The sequence below is a fragment of the Microtus pennsylvanicus genome, chromosome 5, assembly GCF_037038515.1.
Source record: "Microtus pennsylvanicus isolate mMicPen1 chromosome 5, mMicPen1.hap1, whole genome shotgun sequence".
Taxonomy (NCBI): Eukaryota; Metazoa; Chordata; class Mammalia; order Rodentia; family Cricetidae; genus Microtus; species Microtus pennsylvanicus.
In genome coordinates, this window is record NC_134583.1 from 119033565 (window position 1) to 119061374 (window position 27810).

At 45.5% G+C, this 27810-nt stretch overlaps 1 protein-coding gene across 49 annotated transcripts in view; it reads right to left on the reverse strand.

Annotated features, from left to right (window-relative positions):
• The window catches only part of Sorbs1 (sorbin and SH3 domain containing 1), a 221768-nt gene that overhangs the window by 163769 nt on the left and 30189 nt on the right, over positions 1-27810 (reverse strand). Inside the window, exon 1 of one of the 49 annotated variants that reach the window (XM_075974002.1) lies at positions 6246-6265. The exons of the other annotated variants lie outside the window; for them this stretch is intronic. The gene's annotated coding sequence lies outside the window, so the exon portion shown is untranslated. Of the gene's footprint in view, positions 1-6245; positions 6266-27810 lie in introns of those variants that run through there. 49 annotated transcript variants of the gene reach the window in all.

The window sequence follows — 27810 nt, forward strand, 5'->3', positions numbered from 1 at the left end:
GTTGCTTAACTCCATTAAGTAGATGACAGAATGCCTGCCGGCAGCGAAAATGGCAACTGGGTGTGAGGCAGGCCTCCCTCCTTTTAGCTGCATACCCCCAGTCTGCGTGTTCCCAGATGGAACTCGGGCTGCCTTGTCCCAGCAGTCCACCTGCATCTCTACATACCCATGCATACCCCTTCCAGCAAGCCAAGGGATCTGCACTCCCCAGTCATCAAATGGCCTTCGAGGAACAGATCCAGGACATAAGCACTCTGACCTGGTCCTCCTGCCCATCAAAGGACAAGCACTGCGGATGAGTGTGGCGTGTGGAAGGCTGCCAAGCCAGCTGAGCACTTCTCGGTGCAGATTTCCACTCTGTGGTCATGTAATGGCTTCAGCCATCCCAAGCCAAAAATGGCAAAGTAAATGTATGTGCCACAAAGATGACAGATTGGAGCAAGCTGCTTCCCTGAATGGACCAGCCTGGAGAGATCTCTTCCTGACGTCACCAGGTGCTGACAGGTGACCTTCAGAAAGCCAACATCAGAGAAATTCACAGAGAGTCAAGGTCAACCCTCTTGAACAAAAGGCCAAGCAAGGAGCCTCACTATCCTCCAACAAAACAAGGAGACACTCCCAGAATCCCAAGAAATCCACAGCTAGCCAAGGTCAGCCTTCTTGAACAAGAGGCCAAGCAACAAGCCTCACTATCCTCCAACAAAACACGGAGACACTCCCGGAACCCCACTTCAACTTAAGTATCCTCCACATGAATCCAAAATCAAGTTTAGAAGGATGTGGAGTAGTGGGGAGTTTGTGGAAAGCAAAAGGACCCCCTCCCCTTCTGGTAACTCTCAATTTAAACAATTCACTCATTTCCCTGAAGTTCTAACATACCCTGGCCTAAAACAAGACACTTGTCTAGTCCAGTGCTTCAAAAGACAGGACAGTTTTTGTTTCAGGCCCTGCCAGACACCTTGGGGCCTCACCTCCTTCATCTGTACCCTCTTCTCTTCTACTCTATGCCAAGACCACGGTACCACCCCAGACATCCTCATTGCTGCCTAACATCAACCCATTCCGGCTGACAGGAGCCCTCACACCCAGAGTCCTCAGAAGCCTATGCACTTCTCCTTCACGGCACGGATTACGTCTATTTTTACAAAGCATTTTCCCCAACCCCTAGATGAACAAGGATCCATACCATCCTGCTTTGCCTTCTTATTGGTGCTGTTTATTGTTTTCAAGTTTGACTGCAAGTCACGTATCCCAATGCAGTACCTCAAAACTCTGGTTTTTGTCAAGACAGACCCCAAACTTCACACCACCCAGCCAGACTTGGCTGTTCTCTCTTTGTTCTTAACACAAGCCCAAGTTGCTTCCCCAGCTCATGGCGGACGTCTCTCTCCTACCAGCAACAAATCTAGAGACAATCTGCAACCAGCCTTGAAGCTGGCCAACTTGAAATCAGAGGACTTCACCCTCCCCGTTTGTTTTCATATCACACTGAACTATTCTATTTAAGATCACTTTATAACTTAAAAAACTAACCCCTTTCTAACATTGAAAGGGATGTTCTGGAATCACAGAGGCTATCACCAGTGCCAACACCCTAAGGGACTGGACTCCAATGAAGCTTTCACAGGCTCCACACTAGTGTGGCTCTCTCCGCCCTGGTCCCAATGCCAGCGCGGAGATCCTCTTCCTCCTCCTGCACCCATTAAGCCGAGAAAGTAGGTTTTCAGGAGCTTTTTTAAGCTCTCCCACCTACTCTACAAATTTGGTAGGAGGAAGGATGAATGTTTCCAAGTTCTCTGAATGACACAACACTCATAAAATACAACAGAATTAGCTGGAAACTAGCAAAAAAATAATTTTAGCTTCCCTTTAGAAAAGTATAAAAGCACGCCTACTTTAAATGATTCAGAGGGACTCTATGCTGTTCCTTCTTCTTAAATACGCATTTGTTTCCCCCAAGCTGATGGTCTCCTCTCTGCTCCACATCCTGGGACAGTGTGTGTAGGACCAGGCTTCCACAGATGCATATTCTGTCTGATCTGGGGCACTTGAGAACATCTCAGCAAAGCTGAGCATACTCTGTAAATGGCCAGAGGCTACCCCCTCAATACACAGCAATGCTATTTGCATATACTATTTCTAGTGCATAAAATAATCAAATAACAAAAACTCTTTCCTTCTATCTTGCCAAGGATGAGGCATTCTTAGCATTGAGAGCTCAGAGGAAACAGTACCTCTTGACCAAGGCCACTTCTGATTCTGAAACCTCTCTTTCACCAGCAAAGGCCCCTTTCCTAGCAGAATCTGCCATGGTCCACTATCATATTTATCTCCTTCAAAGGAGCAGGGATCTTGTCTAACATGTTCATTTCTATAACCTCAGGACCACGACAGTTCCTAACACATAGCATATGCTCAATAAGAGGCACATTACTGAGCAGGTGGGTGGAAGAGGGCTGAGGGCTCTCTGAAGACACTCCACGGCATGACTCATTATAGTCTCTGGGATGAGTCTCCTAAAGCCTCTACCTGTGATTCTTCAATTCTGCCATTTCTTAGATGCTGACTCAATGTATAACTCTACGGTATACCCTAACTGCTCAGATTGGAGTTCCCATTGAGACTCAGTTACCAAACAGGGCTCTTCTTCCTCTGCCCCACTCAGCCGTACACCATTTGAGAACTTCAGATCTCCACTACAGTAGCTGACCTGGCCCAGACTCACACCTGGAGCCACACCTTCATAGCCCACATCACCCTCTATCACCACCAATGAACTTACAGAGTATGGCTATGGACTCCCATTCTTGAAGTCTAAGGCTCCTTCTGCCAGCTCATTGTCCACTAGCTTCCTTCCAACCTCAAGCTTCCTAGACCTGGTCTGGGCCCAGTGTCCTTCCTCACTACACTATTGTGTCAACACCCAAAAATCATCATTCATATGTCTGTTTTCCTAACTGGGTGTCCCTTAATGGTCAGTACCCAACTTAGCAGATCCCTGTGGACTCTGAGACTGGTGCACAGTAAGTGACCTGAACCACACACTGCTTTATAGTTCCCATATCCACCGTGACTCCTTGAAGAACCTCAACACGACTAACAGCAGTGCCCTATTGCTAAGCACATTTGCTCAAACCTCCCAAAAGAGGTCATGACATGATCATCATACTGAACACTGAATGGGGAGAGGCAGAGGGATCGGCACAAAGGGGTGAGAACCGAGAGCCTTTCCTCCACCATGCAATCGTAGAAATGTAATTTTCCCTCTCTGCCCTCAAATCTCTTCCTTGGTAAGATGAAAACATCCAGTCAGAAACAAAAGAGCATATATTATATGATTCCATTTACATAAACTGTTTAGAGTAGACAAGCCCACAGAGACACAAAGTAGATTACCGGATGCAAGCGGATGGGGAGGAGGGGATTGGAGGTGAATGCTGACGGACAAGGGGCTTCATTAGGGGGTGCTGAAGAAGTGTGGCAACTATTGCACACTTGACAAATATGTTAGAAGATGCTGAACTGCTTACTTGAAAATGGTTAAATAGTGAATTTTATGGAGACTGAATTTTATCTGACTAAAAAAAAAAACCAGACAGACTAGAATAGAGGTTGAAAATTAGAGACTCATCAGGCCTACAGCATGTTCTGTGGACCACAAGGATTTTCAACTTATTTGCACAAACAACTTAAAAGTCAAACATGTACATGTGCGCACTGAGTGTGTGTGGGTGTGTGTGTACACACTTTCCTAGCATAGTTCCACCAAGCTAGTTAGCACTCACTACGCAGCCCAAGCTATATTTGAACTTTTTATCCCCAAGCTTCTAATATCCATGTGCTGGGATTACAAGCATATACTACTATGTCTGGATCCCAAATATTTTAATTGTAATTGTTATTATACAAATGGTACACACAATAAAACTGCATGAGACAATACACACACACACAAGCACAAATAAACCCCAATGGACAGAGGTCTATAACAAAGTCTACATAACAATGTGTATACATTGTAGCAATGTCAACTTCCTGTACTAGACACTCTGCTACAGTTACCCAAAATGTTATCACCTGAACAAGTGGTGCACTTTGTCACTTCTTACCAATCTGTAATTATTTCTTTTTTCATTATGAAACCAAAGATTTCATAATTTTATAGGGTGGCTTCTCCTTAAAAATAGAAAGATGTGGTGAAGTGGAGTCTCAAGGACCACAACTGTATGGAGCTCAGTAGAAACCATTTCTAGATAGTCAAAGTAAACACCAGTTATCTGCCCAACACCAAGGCCCCGTGTCGATGGCTGTTTATCATGGATGCATGCACTGATTTCCTCTTAAAGAGAACTATTTCTCTATCAACTAGAGAAAGAAAGACCAAGAGTGTCTCAAGTCCACCACCACCCACCAAAAGAAGGCAAGCACAACATTCCTGTGAAAACGAAGAACATTCCATCCATTTTGATCTTAATCTTCCACCCAAGTTACCTGCCTGGTCTCTGAGGTATCTGAGATTCCAACCCCTTGAGTTGTTGCTCTTTGGGACCAACTTCCTTAGACTGTCAACACATTTTTTAAACAAACCACCAAAGAAGAACACATCTTAAGTACACAGTATCCTGTTCTCCCTAAATATGCTGGTTTCTTGGTCTTTTCTTTCCTGGCAGGCTCCTCTGCCATTAATATGTGATCACAACTAGATAAATAAGAAACTGCAGCTGTGTTAAGCAGGGGAGGGAAAGGGCGCTTGGGGTGATTATGCCCTGCCCTTCCACCACACCACCATTCCCCTCAAAGACGGTGGTGGAATTCAAGAACCCTGGAAATGGGGTAGGGCACAGTCACAGACAAGCCATGGAAACTGACCAGTGAATGTCTAAGATACAGCCATCCCAACTAGGCTGCAGAGAGAAGCACTTGGGGCTCCAACCAGTCATCTGGAAAACTGACCCCGTCACCTGGGTAGCCAGGTAAGACACATCTCTCTAATCTAGAGATGCTAGAGTCAAACTGTCTTTTAGAGAAACTATTAGCTCACATGGCTGCAGAGGGCAAACACAGCTAGTATGTGACTTGAGGCAAGCCTAGCTAATACATACGCTGAACACGAAATGTAGCTCACTGATTGTTTTGTTTTGTTTCGTCTTTTTGTTTTTGCTTTTTGAGACAAGATTTCTCTGTATAGCTCTGGCTGTACTAGAATTCATTCTGTAGACCAGGCTGGCCTCAAACTCACAGAGATCCACCTGACTCTGCCTAGCACTGGGATTAAAGGTGTGAGCCACCACCTCCCAACCCCAACTATGTGAGTCTAAGCAAGGTATTCATCTCCTGTGTAGTTAACTTTCTCCCTAAGTGGCTATTATATAACATCCTGAACCCGGGCTTGGGTTTGAGGTAGAGCAAGAGAAGCTAACTGAAGGCACTCACCGTGTACCTCCTCACACATCCATCCTTTCTTCCCTACTTTCTTAGGGAGACAAAATTTGATCTCTTAGTCATCACCCAGCTCTACACAGCAGCAGCAGATGGCCCAGTGGTTCTCGAACGACAAGGCACACAGATATCATCTGCACCACACACAGAGGATCAGAGCATCCTGATGCTTTCATCCAGGAGTCACTCACAGCTAAGGAATTGGGAGCAGTACTATTAGAAGCACCTTGGGCTTCTCTGGCCAATAGGCAGGCAGGCCGGTCTGAACAAGGGAAGTGTTGCCTGTGGAGAGGGAAGAAGACTGTTTGTCAGGATCTTTTAAACCGAGGTCGGAAATACCTATCCGCTCTGGATATTGTTGCAAATGTAAGAAAGGAGCTTGTACTTCCTGTCTTCACACGAGCAGACAAGGTAATCAAACAGTACGGCGGACACAGGGCTGAGTATCTTGCAAAGTGGCAGAGTGCTTACTTCTCATGTACAAATCCCTGGGTCCAATCACTGGCACGGCAAAAATACACACACACACACACACACATTCTTCACATATATGTAATGTGTATATATACACATATATATAAACACACACACACATACTACAGACAATGTCATGGCACCTTAAGGCTTTGGCAAACAGGTTAATAATACTATGCAGTGTGGCCCTCCACCAGCAGCACACCAGGAGGCTCAGTACATGTTCTTGCTGCCCTTGCCTGTGACCCTTGATAAACCTCCATAAAGGCCACTCTTCTGCAGAAGAAGTTCTTGCTATCCCCAAACCAATACAAAGGGTTCAAGGCACAGACCTGCAAGTCTCAGTAGCATCCAGATTCTGGGTCTTTAGCCTCTTGGAGAAGAATCATCATGGAACATGAATGTTGGACAGGCAGCATGCACAAATCGAATGGACCCCAGGAGGCTGGCTGTCAGAAGAAAGTACTCTTTATCTCTTGCCCTAAAAGCACCCCACCTCATCAAACCAGTACAAAAGAGCAATTACTTTTGGAGAAAAAAAAATTAAAGTATCCTTTCCCAAGAATATTTTTGTGACTAAAATGTGACCTAGAAACACACGCTTTTCTTCCTGAAAGCAAATGTCTTTTCTATTGATGGGAAGCACACACTCTGAATGAATGAGCACACTCCTCCAACGAAACCCAAACCACATCAAACTGCTTTTGAAGATAGGATATAAAGTGAAAACGCAACTAAGTCTGAAAATGCCATTTCTGTTGGATTTTGTTTCATATTTGGGCCAGACTTGTGTAGCTCAGGCTGGCATTTCACTCCTTATGTTGCCAAGGATAACCCTGGACTTCTGATCTTCCTCCCTCCAACTACCTCAGGACTAGGATAAGAAGTGTGCACCACCAAGCACAGTTTATGACAGACCAGGGATGGAACCAGTCTCGTCATAAACACTAGGAAGACATTCTACCCTCAGCCGTCTTTCTGCGCTTCAGATTCAGGAAAGTGACCTGTGGTTCTTCAAGGTGTCAGTGACACAAGCTGACTCCAGCAGTCAGCACTGCGACCTCAGGCAGAGCATTTCCCAAACCCGCCCCTCCCTGTCAGCCTCTGCCTTCCAGACTGGGCGTGCTGGAGAAACCACATACAACCAGGCTTCCATGCAGCAGAGTCTAAATTCCTTGATTCACAGGAAGGCATCTTTAAAGTCCTTCATGCGTCTCTACCTGTTAATGGCCAGTGCTCCTCCTAGTCCTATCTTCTACTCTCCACCCCACCCCACCCTGCTCCATTTAAAGCCTTCTCTCCCTCCTCCTTCCTTTGGCTTCGCTTTGTTCTTCTCACACACAGGACTGAGACTTTCAGATATAAGTACAGCCATTCTTTAACACACATTCACATGCAACTGTGACCCTCTCCAGCCCCTGGTCCTCCATGTTCAGCTTCTACTCATTGCTCTCACTCTGTATGAGGAAGCCCAGATACAGCTAACCAAGACAAAGTTGTCCTTAGAAGGCAGAGTAACCGGGAAAGCTGAGTAATAGGCAATGGAATTCTCAGCAGAGAGAAGTTCAAGAACGTTCACGGAGGTAAGGCACGAGGAGTAGTGAGCTACAGTCTAGGCATGTTAAATATCGGACCTACTCAGACCAGCTCAGGTCCAAGTTCAAGGAAGATGTCCTTTCTATCCAGAATAGATCTCTGCCGAACAGAGGCCCTCAGAGCAGCCACTAATCAACCACAGCACTTTGGCTTCCAATAGCTTCCTGCTTGGCTGTATCCACCACCATACTAAATGGGAGAACGCAGTATATGGCGAGAGGTAATTCTGGGTCTGTCTGCAGCAGAGATCTACCCGTGTGTCTGAGAAGTTGGCAATGATCACAGCATGAAGAACTGTGAGCCCAACACCCATTGGGACTTTGGAGAAGGGTCTACTTACAAAAGTCTGGTCGTTACACACTTAGACAGTGGGAGACAGAGGAGGAAGGAGAAACTGTGCACTGACTCAGCCTCTGCTGTCAAGGAAGAGGCAGAGGGGATGAGATCCATATAAGGTAAAAGCGACTCCCGGCTGCAGCTCCTCGTAAAGGGAGTAAAGAGATAACTGGCGGGCGCACTGCGCTGGAGAGAGGTGACAATCTGTGTTCTGGCCCTGCTGTGGATTGGCTGTGGAGCCTTGAGCAAGCTTCTGCATCCCTGTATGCTTCTTTCTCCAAAATGGGAGGGCAGACCAGAGGCATTCGAGTTCTTTGGCAGATGATATTCCACAATACTCCAACATTAAGAATACTTGCTGTGGGAATTATGGACAGGTAGGGAGAAGTGATGACAGAAAAGGGAATACCAAGTATGACAAAATCTGTTATTACTGACACTGACCACAGCTCTAAGAAAATATCCACTGTGGTTTCACACCAAAGGCCAGGCACAGTCGGTGAACACAAGTCACTTTTTGGGCCCTTAATCCTAATGGAACTACAGACACAACTATAGTTTTTGCTTATGGGTCACACTGAAGGCACACGGAAGGGCAGGGACTTCCACTCACTTTGGTGAGAATGCCCTCATCCTAACAAGGCCAGAGCCCATTCTCCCTGGCCTTAGTGGTGCCAGAACAGAGAGAAGTCCACGGTGCCAGACTCCCCATCAAATGCAGAACGCCAATTAGGTCACTATGTAGGATCCCTGGCAGACACGGAAACTTAGAAACTGACATAAAAACTCATCTAACTGTCCTAAGAGGAGAGAAGAATCTGACATGGGAAGCCAAAAGTCACCTTTCTTCCCTCCCTGGGGTAGCTCCCCACATCTTATCTACCCAGGAGACAGGAATTAGGGCTCTCTGTGCTCCCTGAATCTGCAGGGCAGAAGAGAAAGCATTCTGATGAACTGCACGGAGGCGAAGTGGGGTCGCTGCTATGGTTGGGAAATGCCTCCCTGGACTGCTTACAGCCTCAGTTCCTAAGAAGAAAACAGCGAAGGAGGAATCCAAATCCAGCTTCAGTTCACATACACACAGTTCCCACCTAGTCTGGCAGAGTGTGAGAGAAAAAGCTCCTGGCACACTGGTGCCCAGTCACCTCATCTGCTGGGAACATGTGCCAACGCAGACAACATAGCAGAGTAACAGAAGACACACAGGAAGGTGACATGATGGACTAGGATGTTCCAGTGATCCAAAGCTGAGGTCCTGTTCTCCACAACCTGATAACGTGGGGAAAGGATTAAATGTACAGAAGCAGTAAGAAGTGGGAAGAAATTTAAATCTCAGATCTGTGCTTTCAGACCCCGAGACCTTGAACAGATCACGCAATGATCTGTTCAGGACCTTGAACAGATCACGCAATGAGGGAACACAAGCCTCAATTTCCCTCTCGAGTCAGGCGGTGGTGGAGCACACCTTTAAACCCAGTACTTGGGAAGCAGAGGCAGACAGATCTCAGTTCGAGGCCAGCCTAGGCTACAGAATGAGTTTCAGAACAGCCAGAAAGACAGCAGAGAAACCCTATCTTAAAAAAAGAAAAAGAAAATCTCTATCAATAAAACTGAGGTGAAGAAATGAACTGTCATCGCCTCGCAGAGAAGTTGTAAGGCTCACACGAGATCATCCATACAGACACTGAACACGTATCTGACACATGGAAAGGGCTCATTTGACTAATGCCAGCTAACATTACAGTGAAGTTGACCGTAAGGACGACGAGAAATGAGGTGGACAAAGGTTAGCATGACCAAAAGACTGTGCTACTGGGTTTTAGGTTGTCAGATGTTGCTGCATTTAAAAAATAAAATCAAATAAAGGCAGGTTTATGAGAGAAAACAACAGCATACCAGAATATAGAGACCCAGGTTTCAAAACTGCTTTAACTACAGCACTGTAAACTTGGATCCTTGACCTAGAAAGTTCCTCAGAGGTAGCAATGAAGACACATGAGTGTCCCGACATGAGTGACACACAAGGGAGATATATTATTAATAAATACTCTTTAAAGCAAAGGGTATTTTGAAGTAAATAAGCATGAAATAGCAACAAAAGGACATTTTGATGACGGAAAGCTGGAGACACAGTTCCCATGGCAGCCCTGGCTCCCTATGTCCCTGTCTCCATCTGTTAACCCTCCCATATTCTCCACCTTGCTGCCCCTTGGACAGATTGAAAATGGATTCAAAAGCATTCATGCTTTTCCCAAAACAAAACATCCCCCCCTCAATATAAAATTAATGCATGTTCATTAGAAAAAGCCAGAAAAACAATGGCGTGTCGGAATAAATGCCCAGATCCACCCATCCACACTAACACGTTAATTTATTGCTGCCCCTGCCCCGCCAGCCCTGGCTTTAAGGTCATTTTTACTGAAAGACTGAATGTCACACTATGTTTCCTAAGATGGCAAGCAGTCCTGAAGGTTCAATAAAAGCAATAAACACTGGGAACAGTCTAGGACTGGCTGGAACATGAAGACAATACAAAGTGTCTACTCACACACAGAGCGTGAATGCACGCACATGTGTGTCAGGTGTTGCCTCTCAGACCCTTGGAAACCCTCAGAATATGTGATGGGCACTCTTTATTTAAGAAGTTTAACTCTGGACATCAAGAAAAGAACCCCACCCACTAAAACAATGCTCTTTCAGTATCAAAGTGTCTACCATTTCAAAGGAGCATTCTGGAAAATATTTTTTAAACTCTAAAACCTCTCCTGTGTACATTGGCACAGAGCTGGGTCAGGTCCTGGTCAGTTCCAAGACGGAATTCCAAACGCTACCTTAATTATTCCTAATGTCACTGATACCGTCCTATCAGACTCCCGTAAATCAAAATCCCAGTGAGGAAGAAAAACAAAACTGAGCCTTTCTACAACACACGGTTGCTTAGAAAACAGGAACTTAGGACGATTCCATCTGGGGGTACCTCATAAATCCATTCCCGACACAGTTTATGCCACGGCAATAGGAAGAACAATTTTCTCACCATTCCAATGAACTGTGTCCTAGAAAGTTTTCCAGAGGTCCCAAGTACCAGAGGATAAAAAGGCAAAGCTAAATCCTAGGGCGAGCAGGAAACCATGAAACAGCTGTCTATCAGGCTTATCTGTTTACGGACAGGCTCTAGAGTTCAGCTAAGACGATCCTCCTGCCTCAACCTCCTAAGTGGTGTTACAGGTGTGTGCCACCACACAGGCTCGGTTCATCTTTACCACTACTCAGACACACACACAAATACCTGTTCCTAGTATTTACAAAATCTGGTCCCCCAACACCAGCCTCACAGTTAATGAGGGAGTAAGCGCCCTCAGAAGCCAGAGGTGGCAGACTCTGTGAAGCTGGAGTTACAAGGAGTTGTGAGCTGTAGATGTGGGTGCTGGGGACTGACCTAAGGACCTCTGCAAAAGCAGTGAGTGCTCTTAACTACTGAGCCTTCTCTCTAGTCCCTTTTTAAAAATGTTTCTCCTACAAAGATTTAAAATTAAACACACACATAGATGGTCACATACAGGGAGATCTGGGAAAATAAAGTGAGACGGAAAGAAATGAAAGGGAACCTAAGCCAAGCAGTCGGTGGCCCAGGCTATTATGTATCACTATCTGATACTTTTGTAGAATAAAGGCAGAATGTGGTACTTTTCAACAATGAAATGAAGCTCCAGGAAACGGTTTCCTTAAAATAGGTTAATGCAATGCTCTGGACTACTGGGACAGGAGGTCCTGTAAGTTCCAATCAGACTAGTGAGGTACACAAGGCAGAAGGTTTAAGCCTGACTTATCTAGGTCATACAAGTCCACTGATGTTGCTTGGTACAGTGTAATGCCTGTGACATCTTCTAATGTGCCTGTTGTCCAACTTATACTTCTGCCAGACAAGAAGAACAGTTTCTTAACGATGTTAAGAAGAGCCATCTTGAGCTCCTTACAATCAGAGGTATTAAAAGCAGAGCTATTCCAACTGCATGGCTTCCAAGTATCCTTACAACTTTAAGACTCCTAGTCTCCAAGTATTTTACAGTGGAAACCACAGGGCATTGCCCCTGTTAGCTTCTCTCATGCTTTAAGAATGAAAAAGATGGTAAGATCACTGACATAGCCCCAGTGAAGTCTCCTCCAGAATCCAGAAGAGCCATAAATAGACAAGCAAAGGACAGGCAGTAAGTAGGAGCCACTCAGGAGCCTGGAGGAAACAGGATAAGCCTGGAAGAATGGCCTCTGGAAATGGACAAAGAATTCCGAGATGGCTGGGGGGCGGGGTGTGGAAACTAAGTGAAACTGTCGATGTCAGATGCTCTACGCTGAAACCTGGACTGTGGCCAGCTCGGGGGCAAAGGACTCCATGCGGACTCTAGCTGGGTCCCCAAAACCCTGGCATCTTCCCACTGCTCAGAAATCCTGGACATTGCCAGCCAAACACAAACAGAAGCTAGCATTTTGCTAGTATCCTGTAGTTGAGAGTTCAGGGAAGGCACCTTCCCTCCTCCTGAGGTTAACCATGTTAGCGAGCCCTTCACTTCACTGGGGTGGGATATTTCTTCTACCTGCTTTTGAGATAAAAGTCAACACTGATAAACTAGACTTGTGTTCATAATAATCTGGTCTAGAAAAAAACTCCCCTGAAGGTGTTTTAACATCGATCCCAACAAGACAGGCTCTTGTCTCTCTCTGGTTGACAGCCTAGTAACGACACATGGTACAATTCAAACCTGCAACTTAGAATTTTGAAGCAGACTTTAAAACTCTGACAAACTAAATTCCAAGAGACCAAAGGCTATGCATGCTCCACATAAGGCGCCCTTGTCCCCTTGGAACAGATGTGACACTCATGACTTTCACAAAAGCAAGACAGAGTTTTTCTTCCTTCAAAAACAAAAGGGGGTGTGGTGTACAGGGAGGAGAAGGAAAGGGGCCAAACCCTCAGGCTACACAGTGGGAGACAACATAATGTCCCCAAAGTAGGAAAGCATCAAAGTTATTTTTGAATGCAGAAACAAAAATACAAAATAGATATATTCAGGGAACCAAGGTGTTAGAGGAGAGGAGGCAAGGCACCACGACACTGTGAAAGGATTTGATCCCTAAAACTATATGCACATATAATTCCGAGAAAAACTGTGGGAGTGGGGTGGTGGGCATCCTCATGGAGCCAGCAGAGAGTGTCTGATCTGTCCTGTCACTTTCTTCTCTCCTTGAAACAGGGTTTTTCTTTGAACTTGAAGTTAGGCTGCTGGCCAGTTACCCCAGCAATTCTCTTGTCTCTACCAACCAAGGATAACACATGCTGCGGTTACGGGCTCGTGCACGTAGCCACATCCAGCTTTTCTTGTGGTGACCAGCATCTGAACTCGGGTCCTTGCACTCGTACAGCAAGGGCCCGTGACCACTGGACCATCTCTCCAGCTCCAAGGAAAACTTTTGGAGAGAAGAGCTAAGATGCCACTAATGCAGATACTTTCTAGCTCCAGCCATTTCAAAGCAACACGCTGGGTGAATGATATCTAAGGACTGTTGGACTCTACTTTTCAGCTACAGCATTATATTTTAACTATCCTCCTGATTAAAGTAATATTTTTTATTGTTTAGAAAACCAGAAAGTAACCCCCTCAATGGAAGAAAGGAGGGGCACTAGTACATGATGCAGAGGGGTTTCCACTTTTATTATGTACATCCATGTACGGAAACACACGATAGTCTTAAGTTTTTTTGCCCCCAAAGCAATAAGATTTTTGCTTTTTTTGTAGTAAAAGGGGAATTATTTTATTTGGCAGTATATTAAATAAATTGGGCCTTTGCTTCTTACACTCCCAGTCGATATCAAGCATTCAGTCTACAAGGCCAGGCATGGAGAGTTGTACACGGCACAGTCACAAGATGAAAGCTAACAAGCAACAGCCAGAAAACCCTTTCTTCAAAGTGACGGTGTAAGGCTATTTTTGGGGGTTTTGTTGGTGGTGGTTTTTTTTTTTTGAGAATTTCCATCTATAAATTGCAGTAGTGAGGTAGAATCTTTCCTGCAAACTGGCTTCATCTCCAGCTGTTCTACTTTCTGTCTCGGCTAAGAAGCCTCTAGTGAAATTTCTGGTCCCTCCCTACAGAAGTCTCCCTATCCATCACTAGCCTTCCCTCAACTGCACCCTGGTTTCCTGTTTTATTCTCCTCGCCTGTGGGGACCTGTGGCCTACCATTCCACCCTGGCACACTATGGAGCTGAGGGCATTTCTTGGTGCTTTTATATTGCAGAATGGAGTTGGATTTAAAACTGGAATACACTGTACTCTTGGGTCTATCGCTGCCAGCTTGGCTCTGCTTGGCTTTGTTGTTTATCGTTGGGATTTGATCATCTTGGAGCTGAGCAGGGAGGTGGCGGGGGGGGGGGGGAGACCCTCAGAAAAGCAATTAGAAAGGCCTAACCCCTGTCTGAAGACACCAGCACAGACCTGGAGGAAATCTCTGCATATGTAAGGAACATTTTCCTAGAAGAGAAACCAGATAAGAAGGGGATTAACTAGTGTCAGCCAAACTTGTACCATTTCTGGGGCCCCAGCCCAGCATCACCCCAGGTGGGGAAAGCATCAGGTCCAGAAGGCGATGTAAACCAAGCACAGAGGGTTTGCCTTTGTTGTTTGGGGAGGAAAAGGTGTGGTGCTGATACTCAGGATCATGACTGTTTCTGAGCGCTCCAAATGCCTGGTTCTTTTCTCCCACCAGCTTCTTTCGAAGTCAGGTCATCCTTACACTATACATAGAATTGTTCTACTTTGCTTTGTTTTAACACTGCATCTCACATAACCCATGCTGGCATAGTGAGTTTGAACTCACTATGTAGCAGAGAATGACCTTGAACTCCTCAGCCTCAAGCCTCTACTTACTTTCCAGACAGTATGATTATAGGTATGGGCCACAACATCCAGTTTAGGATATTTGGGTAATCTAGATGCTAGACTCAATTTACAAGAGCTTTTTAGATTCTAATGACTCTAAGACTAATTCATATTCTCTCTCTCTCTCTCTCTCTCTCTCTCTCTCTCTCTCTCTCTCTCTCTCTCTCCTCCCCTTCTCATTGTCTAACTTAAGAAGTCTGTACAGTTCACACGGCCACTATTCAGAGCTCTAATGTGTCTCATAAAAAGTGTTGACCATGGCAGGACCAGGAGTGATCCCAAGTCACCACAAGAAGCCTCCATTAGAAGATACAAATCTAATCTACTATTCCTGAACCTACCTGCAATCTTAGCACCCAGACCCCATAGGCTCCTAATAGGGTCTTCTGGTCAGCTGTCACTGTATCAATAAATACACTGCGCTGTACTTACAATACAATTCACAGTCCATGTCAAGAAAGGACTATGAGACAGGCATGGTGGTACTGTCTGTAACTCTAGCACCTGAGAGCCTGAAGCTAGGGGGTCACAAGTTCAAGGCCACCCTGGGCAAAATGAAAGAAAGAAGGAAAAAAGGAAGGAAAGAGGGAGGGAGGGAAGACTAAGCGAGACAAGACAGGACTTGGCAAAGCTCATACTCCAAGGATTTACAATAGAGCACTCTGCTGTGCTCTTCTTGGCAACGACTCTCAGCCCATCTTCTGGTGAAGATATACAAAAAGAAGGAGAGACATGAAGGCATACAATGGCAATTCAATGATTCCAGAGTGTTTCCCCCAAGAAAGCCAAGAGATAGCTCTAGTTGAAAGAAACACCTTTTCAAACAAAGTTTTCCACAGGACCAGAGCTCAGAAAGACCTGTTCTCAAAGAGCACAAGGAAATACGAGTTTTCCTATGGTGGCAAATGTCCCTTTTGGATTTGTTTCAAACCTTAGGGGATGGTTTTTGATAAACAGATTTTCTTGAATTACAGAGGCTATGGGGTGAGTGAGGATTCTGAAGGAAAGAGATTACCCACGATCCACTTTTTCCTGTACAAGGGTCCAGGGCCTTTGCCTGCACCAGGTCTTGACCAGGTATGTTGGGATCCACATGCACCTGGGTGGAGGGTGCATACTACAGTGAAGTTCAATTGCGCCATGACTGGTACAGCTTTTAAGAGCGTTGAAACACACTGCTCTATCCAGCAAAGGGCTGGAACGCCAATCCTGGCTTAAATCAGCACCCATAAGCCAGAGAGGGAGGCGCGATGTCCTGAACAGCAGTTGGCCGCACACGTGTGAGGGGAGGTGCAGCTGCCAAGCTTTTTCGTGTTTACCAGGAAGGAAGAGTGTTGATTTTGCAGATTTTTGATAATGTTTTCACAGCCAGTGTTATTCCCAGCCCATTTCAAAATGCAATCTGAGAAATGCACCGTTCCTCATCAGTCTACTTGTCCTTCAACGGTTCCATCGACCGGAGACACAGAAGCCCTTTTCTCTCTGTTGACCACACCGTCAGGCAGCCGAGAACCAAAGGGAAGCCAGGATTCCTGCCATGGCAGTGCAGGGCAGGGAGAAGATGCGGAACACCACGGCATAGGACCTAAGGCCAGATACGAGCTGCTGGAGAGTCTCACAGCTCTGTCTTTGAGCCTGAGGTTGTGTTTACTGCTCACACTTTTAAGAGAAGCCACTTAAATGCGATAGGCCATGAAAATTAACAAGGAATAGCACGAACTCGGAGGTTACTTTGGACTATGGGCAAAGACTAGACAAAGCAAGGAGAAATCTTGCCGATTTGGCCTGGATACTATGACAGAAGCCCCCTAGGCTGGAAAGAACCACTAACAAAAGCATGCTGAGTCTGCCCAGGCCCTTTTGAATAAGGGTTCTTGATTCTTTTCTGGTTTTTGATTGTTTGTGTGTTTCACACAATCTTGAATATTGACTATTTTGTAAGAGAGAGAGAGAGATTCAAAAGAGAAAAACACCCTACACTTGGGAGATCCAGGAAAAATGCTTTTTAAAGTAAGACTCCTTTCTGCGTCTCTCTTACACTCACTTAGCTAGGCTTATGAGCAATCCGTTGCCATGGTTTTGTTTGCCAGCATGTTTTGTCATAGCCAGCAGCCTCTGCCACACACTGATGCGGTGGGGGAGTTGTCTGGTTTGATCCCACCCTGATGCTGCTGTTTTGGCTAATACCCTACTCTGGTCATGACCCAAACCTGCCTGGGGTCTCCTTAGAAGAACTACTAGGAACACTGTTACTCTATCAAGATCATAACTAAAGTGATCAACTCAGTTTTGATCATGGATTTGAGACGTGTATACAGATCAAATAAAAGTCACTCTATGTTAGAAGCATCATGGTGAACCAATCTATCCACCATCATCGATGAAATATGAGTAGATCCAGCACTCTGTGGACTCTATCACATCTACCATGCTTACAATACATAATTTCAGAAATGAGATCAGCCCAGAGGAAGCTAAACTATCAATCACACAAATCAAAACGAAACCCCAAACCCTACTGATATACCAAAAAGCTGTGAGAATGGATTAAGCGTGGACTACAAAGGCCACCAGACTTCAGATGCACAGCAGGCCCAGAGGCAGAAGTAGAGCTGGATAGCAATGTATTGATAGTAGACACTCCAGCTTTTAACAGACCTTCTTCAAAGTTATAATGGAAACCCTGAGGCTGGCTAGCCACTGTGGACAGCTGTGGCAACTGTGGTACCTACAACATGTCGGCAGACGGAAAATGAGTCAAATTCTCTTTGGTTACCTCCCTGAGTGTGAATCTCAGAACCTGGCATTAGAATCCCTAAGATCTCTCTAGGCCTGAGAAATCAAAATAGTTGAACAGGACAAGAGGACCTGCGCCTTTAGCCAGCCAATCAACATAATTCCCAAAGTGTAAGAACCACTGCCAATAGTTTTTCAATTCTGAAATGGGTTTAAAAATAAAATTATTGTTACTACTTCATAACTGTAATTTTGCTACTGTTATGAACTGTAATGTTAATATCTGTATTTTCCGATGGTCTAAAGCGATCTTTGTGGGGCTATCCGGACCCACAGGTTGAGAACCGCTGCTCTAACCAATCTAAACACCTGAGCTGATATCTACATTCACCCAACAATAAGAAAGCATGGATTCCACCTGTCACTTCTGAGGTGTACGGCTGTGCTGGACTAAGTGGCTTGAGCGGGACCTCTATGGGGGAAGCCACTTAGCCAGTAATGATGGCCCACATCTATAATCTCATCACCACATAGGCACTCAAATTTGGGGCCACTCTGGGCATACAGGGAAGCAGGCTTCCCTCAATAAACAAAATGAAAGCTGATTACCAGCCCACCATCACCTAAGCATGTGTTTAAAACGCATTGCCTAAGAGCTCTTGGAGGAGGGGGGAGATAATGGAATACATGTGCTACAGGGGTGGGGGTGGGGAAGCTGTCTAAGGAAGAGAAGGAACCAAGCAAAGAAGGGTGGGACATGAGAAGAATGGCGGCAGTGAGGGCAATTAGAAGAATAATGATACATTTGAAAAAAAATCATAATGAAATCCATTTTGCTAACCAAAAAGATCACATTTTAAAACTGTGTCCACACTGAACACAAATCCTCTGATTCCACCCTAGACACGCTGAGTTAGAAATTCTGGAAAGAATTCTTCACAAGCCTTCCGTGTGATTTTGACACGGCTGAAGTCTAGGACCAGTGGGTTATGCTATTGATAGTATGATCCACAATAGTTGATCAACAAATATAGCATCAATTGCACAGGCTTACAAACAATCCCTAATATATTACCTTAGAGATACAGCCCCAGATCCTAGGACTCTATGATTCACTTTGCACCTCAGAGCAGTGCTGAGATTTAAAAAAAAAAAAAAAGCTTCAGTACTATCTTGCTGTAGAATAATCCTTCTATACACTGTATAAATTATGCTGTTATAGGTTTAACAAACAACCTGACTGGCCAATAGCTGAGCAGGATAAGGTTAGGCAGGAAAGTCAAACTGAGAATGCTGGGAGGAAGAAGAACAGAATCAGGAGTCTCAAGAAGATGCAGAGAGAAGCAAGATGAGCATGCCATGCTGAGAAAAGGTACCAAGTCACATGGCAAAACATAGTTTTAAAAATATGGGTTAATTTAAATGTAAGAGTTAGCTAGTAACAAGCCTGAGCTATTGGCCAAGCATTTATAATTAATATTTAGCCTCCGTGTGATTACTTGGAAGCAGCCTGAGGGACAGAAACTTCTGCCTTCACTATCCTGCCTATAAATAAGGAGATTCAAGTCGGGGCAGGGCTGGTACAAATTAACCCTACCCAGGGACCTGGAGCCCGCTCACTGACAACCTCATGCAATCAGAGACTTAATTCCAAGTAATTATACATTACCAGCCCACACTATTTTCTTTTCTCCACAACCCAGAGAGACACGGCTGACAGGAGTGAAACTCACTTTCTTTGTATGGAGTCCATTGGTACTCACCTCCAAGTGACTCCTTCTAAGACCACCATAAACTGTGGTGATAAACCAAAAAGGGGGATTTTAAAATCACTATGAGTCATACTTAGTCTCAAAGCTGCCCAGACACAGACAACTGCCTCAAATTATAAAACAGGCTGAGTGCAAGAAGTTTGCTTACAGGTGAAGGGTTGGAACTCATATTGTGTCTTCCTAGGACTTGGTGTGAAGACAGTGACTAAAAACCCCAGGTCAAGCCACAAAATCCTGTCCGCAAAAGGCAGAGGCAGGAGGACCAGCTTCCTATCAGTTACACAACACGAGAACAAAGCCCACATTAGCATCCTGAACCTCAGTTTCTTTACCCATAGTCACAATACTCACCTTGAAGGATGGTTGGGAGGATCAAATGACAACATACATAGTCTAGATTACCAACAACACTCAATAAATGACTGGTTCCAGAGAGACTAAGGGAAAAGAAGGTGATAAGTTCCCAGGTGGTAGTACGAGCATCCCCTGCTCCCTCTGCTTTGGACTGTTTCAGCTATGAGCTCAGCAGTCACTTCTTTGGGAACTTTCTGTAGGCCCCTGAACGGGGTCAGACATCTCCAGTATGTGCTTCAGTGGTCTCCACTACTTCCTCATCAAGACTCACAGTGATTTTGAATTGACTTTTACTGACTTAATGTCTGTCTTTCCTACAAGCCATAAGACTCGTGAATTACACGAGTAATGTGTTTTCTCTCTGGCACTTTGCCCTATATGCCTGGAACACAGCAGACACTCGAGTGTTTGTCGATTGAATCTACTAGAACATCTGCGCTAGGAAGGATAAAGGCAAGAGGAAGTCATATGTGCACACAGCTCACAAGTCAGAGGTCTGTGACACAGGGCTACCTGGAGCACACAGAACTTTTTCTGTACCAATAAAATCTGTTTAGAGCTAGGATGATAGCACAGTCCGTGATGAGTTTACTGTGTAGGTATCGAGAGCTGAGTTTCAGCCCTAGAATCCACATAAAAAAGAAAGGTGGGATCCCTGAGGCTGTGACCAGCCTGTCTGGCCTACTTGGTAAGTTTCAGGCCAATGGGAGATCCTATCACCCAAAGCGGATAACACTTGAAGAACAACACCAGAGCCCAAATGGCTGATTAGGAAATGTATGGTGATTAAACCCACAGGCCTCCTCCTCCAGTGGATGCACACCAGCCAGGATCTTGGTCTGCTCACAAGGTTTGCATTAAGTGAAATGAAGATGGTGCAGGGTGCCATTAAAGTTTTAAGATTATTGCAGCCCTCCCTATATCAGTCCTGCCACAGCCAGAAGCCTGAACCAAGCCGTGGAAAATAATGCTGCGAAATGTGACTACTGAGTGCCGACATGCACCAGAAACAGTCCTTAGAGACCTTCCAAACCTGTTGAGATGGGCGGTCACCGTGCTACAGAAAAGGAAACTGAAACTCGGGGAGCTTAAGCCAGTGTTTACAAGCAAAGTAAATAAGCACCACAGTCAGGAACTAGAACCCAAACCCAAAGGAGCTGAATGCAAAGAACCTGGGACACACTCGGCCACCGATCACCCAGTGGGATTTAAGCTTTTGGGGAAAGGGGACAATTCCAGTTTGGGTCCTTCCACTGCTCTGTGACCCAGGTTAAGTCGCCTCACCACACCAGGTTCTGGGGACACTCCCTCCCCACTGATGTAAGAGCACAGCACACGACCAGTCCGACAGAGACTCAGCACTGCAGAGCCCACGAAGTGCTTACCAGTCAAAACCTATCAGGAAATGACATCCGCCTGGCCGGGGACCCAGCCACGCAGTTGCTAAGCTCTCACCCAAGCTGCAGGTTATGAGAAGCTCTGAACTTTTTCAAAATGACAGAGGCCAACAAAACTGTTTATGGAGCCCCCTGAAACTGGCCTGGAGCCTGGAACGAGTCAACAATAAACAACAAGGAAAAGGAGACTGGTTACATACATCTAAATAAATCCAAACCCTCCTTCTACGTTGGGAAGCTGAAGGTAAACGCGGTAAAAGGAACATGTATCCTGCCCCTAACCTCCTTGAGCTGGCACTGATCAGCAATTACCTCTGCAGCACATCCCGCTCTGGGTCATGCCCAACAGTCTTCTGCCGCCAGGACCATCCAACAACTAGGTCTCCCTGGTTTCATCCCCTGTACTGCTGCGCAGAGCTGGAATTTACAGTCCCCTTCACAAAGCCTTACAAGGTCAAAAGCGTTCGTGTTGTGTAATTCCTATGATGAAAAGCCTGTGGAGCAGTCCAGACTAAATGGCCAATACAAATGACACTACAGAATCCCAACAGCCAAAACGTAGAGTCAGCAACGGGACGGGCAGCTCTGGAGCCTTTGAGCCTGCTGCTGGCCTGACTTCAGCCGCACACACGCCTACTCCTGTACTGGTTCCTACGCCTCGCCAGTTCCCACCAAGAATGTGCATAGCCACCCCCAGCACCCTGCCCTATTGCCCGAGCACCATAACAGGAGGCAGAAAAAAAGCTGGCAGTTATGTGAGGATGACCCGAGCCTTCGCAGTGCACAAAGCCCACGGCAACTTTAATAGGTACAGCAAGGCATGCGGGAAATAGCCAAAGACATCCTGCAAAATGGACCATCAAAAACACGGAGGGAGCCGGGCAGTGGTGGCGCATGCCTTTAATCCCAGCGCTCGGGAGGCAGAGGCAGGCGGATCTGTGAGTTCGAGGCCAGGCTGGTCTACAAGAGCTAGTTCCAGGACAGGAACCAAAAAGCTACGGAGAAATCCTGTTTCGAAAATAATAATAATAATAATAATAAAAACAGAGGGAAGAAAAGGACTATCCATCTTCATTTTTAAACATCAAACCTAGCAACACACACAACATTCCCGGGGCAAGAAAGTAGGGAGAATCAGGACTGATAAGGAGGGAGAGAAGGAAAGAGAGGGAGTGTAAAGAGCAAGGCCCTGCTCAAGTCCCCCCATCTTATTTACTGTTGCCGCCATACTATTGCTCTGGACCCCTACTCCTAATCAAGGCCCTACAAAAATGAGGCCTGAGCCAGGAGGTGATGGCACACGCCTTTAATCCCAGCACTCAGGAGGCAGAGGCAGAAGGATCTCTGAGTTCAAGGCCAGCCTGGACTACAGAGTGAGTTCCAGGACAGGCTTCAAAGCTACCCAGAGAAACCCTGACTTTAAAAACAAAAGCAAAACAAACGTGAGACCTGAAATTCTACCCTAAATATCAAGCAGAAAAGACACAACAGAGCCGGGCAGTGGTGGCACATGTCTTCAATCCAGCACCTGGTAGCAGAAGCAGGTAGATCACTGAGTTTGAGGTTAGCTTAGTCTATAAGAGTGAATTCTAGGACAGCCGGAGCTACACTGAGAAACCCTATCTCGAAAAAAACAAAAACAAAAAAGCAAGACTGAGAATAAATCTAATCTATTAGATCCAAAGCCACAGATCTCCAAATGAGGAAAGGGGCAGTCAGAGCAGCTAAAACAAATCCAACAGGCATTCTTGCTGTGGCTAAAATGGACACTTCTACAAAAAAGACCTCAGCGTCTTTATATAACCAACATCAACATTGAGTCCCACTTAGTCTGCAATAGACGGTTCCTGTTCTATTAACATCCTGAATTCAATCACCTCCGTGATAACTATTAGAGACAAGAGTGTACACACCTACCACGTGTCATAACCAATGAACTGTGCACCAGATTCCCTTCACTTGGCCCACCGTTTCCCCAGTCCTTAACAGCCATGTGGGTTAAGAACGGAGAAAAATGACAGGAGAGCACACCATCCTTCAGACACAGTGAACAACTGAAGGCAGAGGTGACACCAACCCCAATCTAGCTACGACCTCATCATCATGGAGACCTGCAAACCGCCATCATCCTCTCTCAAGTGGCTTCTGAGTGGCTATTCCCAGCCTTCAGGCCTTCCTGATGAAGGCAGAAATCTTTCCCTGATGTCACCTTGCTTCTCTTCACCAATAAAACAAAAATCTGAAATTAAAGAAGACCTGAGAGGAGTAGGAAAAAGAATGAAATGACATCACTCACTTCCAAACAAATCCCATGAGTCCCCACACTCCGACGACTTCAGGTCAATACTCGAAATCAGGAGGCAAAAGGGACATATACGAAAAGCTAGAGGAACAACTACAGGGCCAGAGTTGTTTCTGCATGACCACCTAGAAGACACACAGGAGCCAATTTACAAAGTCGGCACTACTGTATTGTGCACATGTTTATAGACCAGGCATCTGGTGCTTAAAGACGTGCAAGGTTAAATCAATTTTTACAACAAATTTGAGGCCAATTTTATCAGCCCAACTTAAAGATGGGGAGAGGGAAATTTCACCCCAAGTCACAAAATGAATTAAAGGACAACACAAAAGATATAAATCCAGGACTATTGAACAAGCACACTTCACCTTCTGGTAATGGAGAGGAAGGAGACAAGACCTCAGAATATCTGGACGCCCTATCTTCTGCATGTGGATATGGCAAGTGGAAATGAATCCTGGGGGAGGAAACCTGCATGCCAGAATAACACGTGAACAGCTTCTCCATGGCTCTGATATGGTGGCTCACCTCCTACACGGTTACCTCATATTGCTGCTCTTGAACATTCTTAAAGTTAATCCCTTCCTGCTATCTAAGACTTCAGTACAAAGGAGCTAAGTGTGGCCTGATCAGGCTTCAGGGACAAGAAAACAATCTGCACCATTTTAGTCAAGTTCCATCCTAAGATTTAACTAGAATTTTCAGGTTGCAAAGTGAATACCACTAGGCTCCTCTCAGGGCTGGCTTCCCAATTTCATCCTGGCCACCATGGATGAAAATAGCATGGTGGAGATACAGCTCCAAGCAAACTGGTCCAGCAGGAATCTATTATAGCCAAGTTCTGTACCCTAAGCTCCCCACAACTGAGTGCGCATGCATGCATGAGATTTGGAAAAACAGTTACAGGAGGCAATTGACTCTCATTTAGAACAAGAGAAAATAAAACCGCACTTATCAACATTCCTGCCACAGTTTTATTTTGGGACATTTCTTTATAGTTATTCATAAATATTTGGCACATGGTTGTGACCACAGCTTATATATAATTTTATTTGTCTTTCTTCTAACTTCTATTGTGGCTTAAAAAAAAATCAAGATTTATAGGTCCCATAGCACCTCACCTGCCAGCCACCCCCTGCCCAGATGAAACAGACCCCTTCCTCATCTATGCTGCCACCCCCTCTGAGCACATCTAACATACTATGATTAGGCAAGTCAGCAGGCTCTGAAGCACAGCCTGACTGTAGGCGTGGGTTATTTCCCTGGTAGTACCGAGACATAAGTCAACACGGGCCAAGGTGGAGCAACAGAGCTCCGGCTAATTTGTTTTAGTCATTCTTCCATTTTCTTTTTAAATGTGGTTTCAGTTTTACTGTAGACAAAATATAATTTCTCTCATGCATATTTAACTGACTGTAATCAAAGTTTCTTAGAACTACTATCGACCAACTGTAAAGTCACATAAGCCAGAAAGAACTCTGAGGACCTGCGACACGGATCAATGCACTATTTTAAAACAGAAAAGTGAATGCTCTTGAATTCTACAAATAAATAAGCCCTGACAGCTATAAGCCAATGATGATTCTTGACACAATTACAGAACAAATGATACTGAGGGAATCCAGGATGAGTACACAAAGACAAAACTACTAAAAAAAAAAATTCACTTTTTCATATAGTGGTTATCACGGTGATAGACCAGGTGAGGTGTCAGAGATTTATATTTCAGCAGAATCTAAAATATTCTACCATAAGGAGCTAGAATGGTGGCTACTTGGTAAAAGGACTTGCCACACACACATAGGGACCTGGGTTCAAACACTAGAACTCACATAGAACCCAAGCATGATTAGTTCATGCTTGAAGTCCCAGCACTGGGGAGGCAGAAATAGCCAGAGCCATGGAGTTTACTCAACCACCAACATAAACTAACCCACAAGCCCCAGGTACCAGGAGACCCTCTCCCAGGAAACAAAGTGGATTGTTCCTGAAGAACACCACACACACACACACACACACACACACACACACACACATACACAAACATGCATATACACACAACACACATACTTCACCCAGAACTCATTTTTACAAGCTAGAAAAGCAAGATAGGGGATCACCACTTCCACTAATTGTCCCTCCTTTATATATACATACATGAACGTATACATACATGAACTTAAGTTTGGCTGGGCTACCCATCTGTTTTCCTACAACCAGGAGACTGGACACGATGGCCAAAGTCCAGCCCCAGCCCCTCCCCTGTTTTTGTCAAGTTTTATTCTGTGACGTGTTGTCTCTGGCTACTTGGGTACAACGGTGGAAGAAATGACTACTTACAACAGAGTACAAGGAACTGAACTTCAAGAGTAAGCTTGCCCACCTCTGTGAGGAGCTGATCCTCATGATTCAGGCAGGAAGGTGGTCTTACTTCCTCTGTTGGTCCTCAGCACTGCCACGGTTCCTGGCACACTGTAAACATCTAGGGAGTGATTAGGTGATCACCGGCATCACTGTCCGCCAGATGACCAGCAAGAAAAAAGGCTGCTGGCAGCATGACACGGGATTTGATTCTTAGCCACACCCTATCCAGTGTCTCTTTAACAATGACTTGGCTAAAGACACAGGAGGTAGACTTATCAAGACCTCAGGTGGCACAAAAAAGGGCAGAGGAGCTCGTGCTTTAGGTAACAGGGTCAAGATTCAGATGATCCTGAGAGTCCAGCCTGTGGGCCAAACACAAAGCCAACTGAGCAAGATTGGGCTGGGATTCAGTCTCAACTTCCCCAAATCCACAGACTCACAGTGTGGCAAGGTCCATCAGAGCCCACAGTGCAGGTAACACAATCTCTTCCAGCAGCGAAAGTAGGACAGTGTGCAGCTCACAAAACCCAGTACCGCTCCCTCACCATCCAGTCACAGATGTGGTCTCTTCTCAGGATACACTTCTTAAACTATTTTTAATAGATTCCAATCATATGCTTGAAAAGGCACCAAACAGTTCATGATAAGTCCCCCCCCCCTCCACTCAGATGCCTAGTTCTCTCTCCTCCTCTTTTTGAGATATGATCTCACTATGTAGCACAAGTTGGTGTTCTGCTTGCAGTAATTCTCCTGCATCAGCCTCTCAAGTGCTAGAACTATAGTCATATACCACTATTCTCAGCTAAAATATGTCATAATTCCTAAGTGATAAGCATATATGTGTCATTTTTTCCTTTTTTGTGGTCTAGGGATTGAACCCAGGGCCTTGTACCTGATAGGCCAGCACCCTACCATTGAAATGCAACCCCCTCGTCAACATCACCCCTTTCTCATGGACCCTTTCAGAGGTGCTATATCTGTCCTCTCCCTTTTGGTACACAGTGTACCAAAATTTTCATTTCCAATCCCACAGAGCCTAAAGCCTCACTGCTTTCTGAGTCTGCACAGTTCTCCACTGTGTGATGGTTTTATGCTGATGGACTTTGGGTTACTCCCATTTTTTGCTACACACACACACACACACACACACACACTTTCTCAATTACACACATACTCCTGTAGGAAAAAAGTCCAACGAACGGAACTTTATAATCCAGATAAATATTGTCAAACTGGATGTCACCTTTTAAACAAGAATAAAATAAATGAGTGTTTTTCCAAAAGAGAGGCTAAAAGTTTGGCCCTAGAAGGAAGACCTAAAGTGCAGGGTGGAGAAAAGTGGCTGCGGAGGGGAAGGTGAATATGGCTGGTGCCAGTGCACTCAGTCCTGCTGCTGGGCTCGATGCAGAGCTGGAAGTGTCCCTACATCATCCCCCTGACGTCACAACCACCCTGGGGAAGGTACCATTAGCCTTTCATTATGCAGGTATGGAACCCAGGTCACAGTCCTCTTGCCAAGGCTCAGGAGCAGAAAGAAAGAACCTACAGTCAAACCAAGCCAGGTACCTCACCCTACCACCCTGTCCCCTCCTGGCTGGGCCCTGGGGTCAGAGTGCATTCGCAGACCTGTCTGTATCAATGCTGCCCAGAAACTACCGCAGATTCCCAGTTACCTTATCAGGTGACACCAGGCATACTCTTAACAACTCAACACTCAGGTGACTCCAGTGTGCACAGGTGTTGGTTAACTTTTGTCAACTTGACACAGGCTAGTCAGCTGAGAAGAGGAATGAGAAAACAGCTCCATAAGATTGGCAGGGAGGCAGGTCTATGGGGCATTTTCTTGATTGGTTATTGACGTTGACGGGCCTCACCCACTGTGGGCAGTGCCATGTCCAGGCAGGTGATCCTGGGGTATGTCAGAAAGCAAACTGAGAATACCACAGTCGGACACAATACAGAGATCACCAGACTGGAGCCCAGCCCCAGATGAATACATCTGCAGCAAAGCTCTTGCATCCACGGCTCAGGGAACATTGTGGAAGATGGGTAGGAAGGCTGTGAGAGCCAGAATACCAAGATGACTGCTACGAGACTGCCTCGCCTAG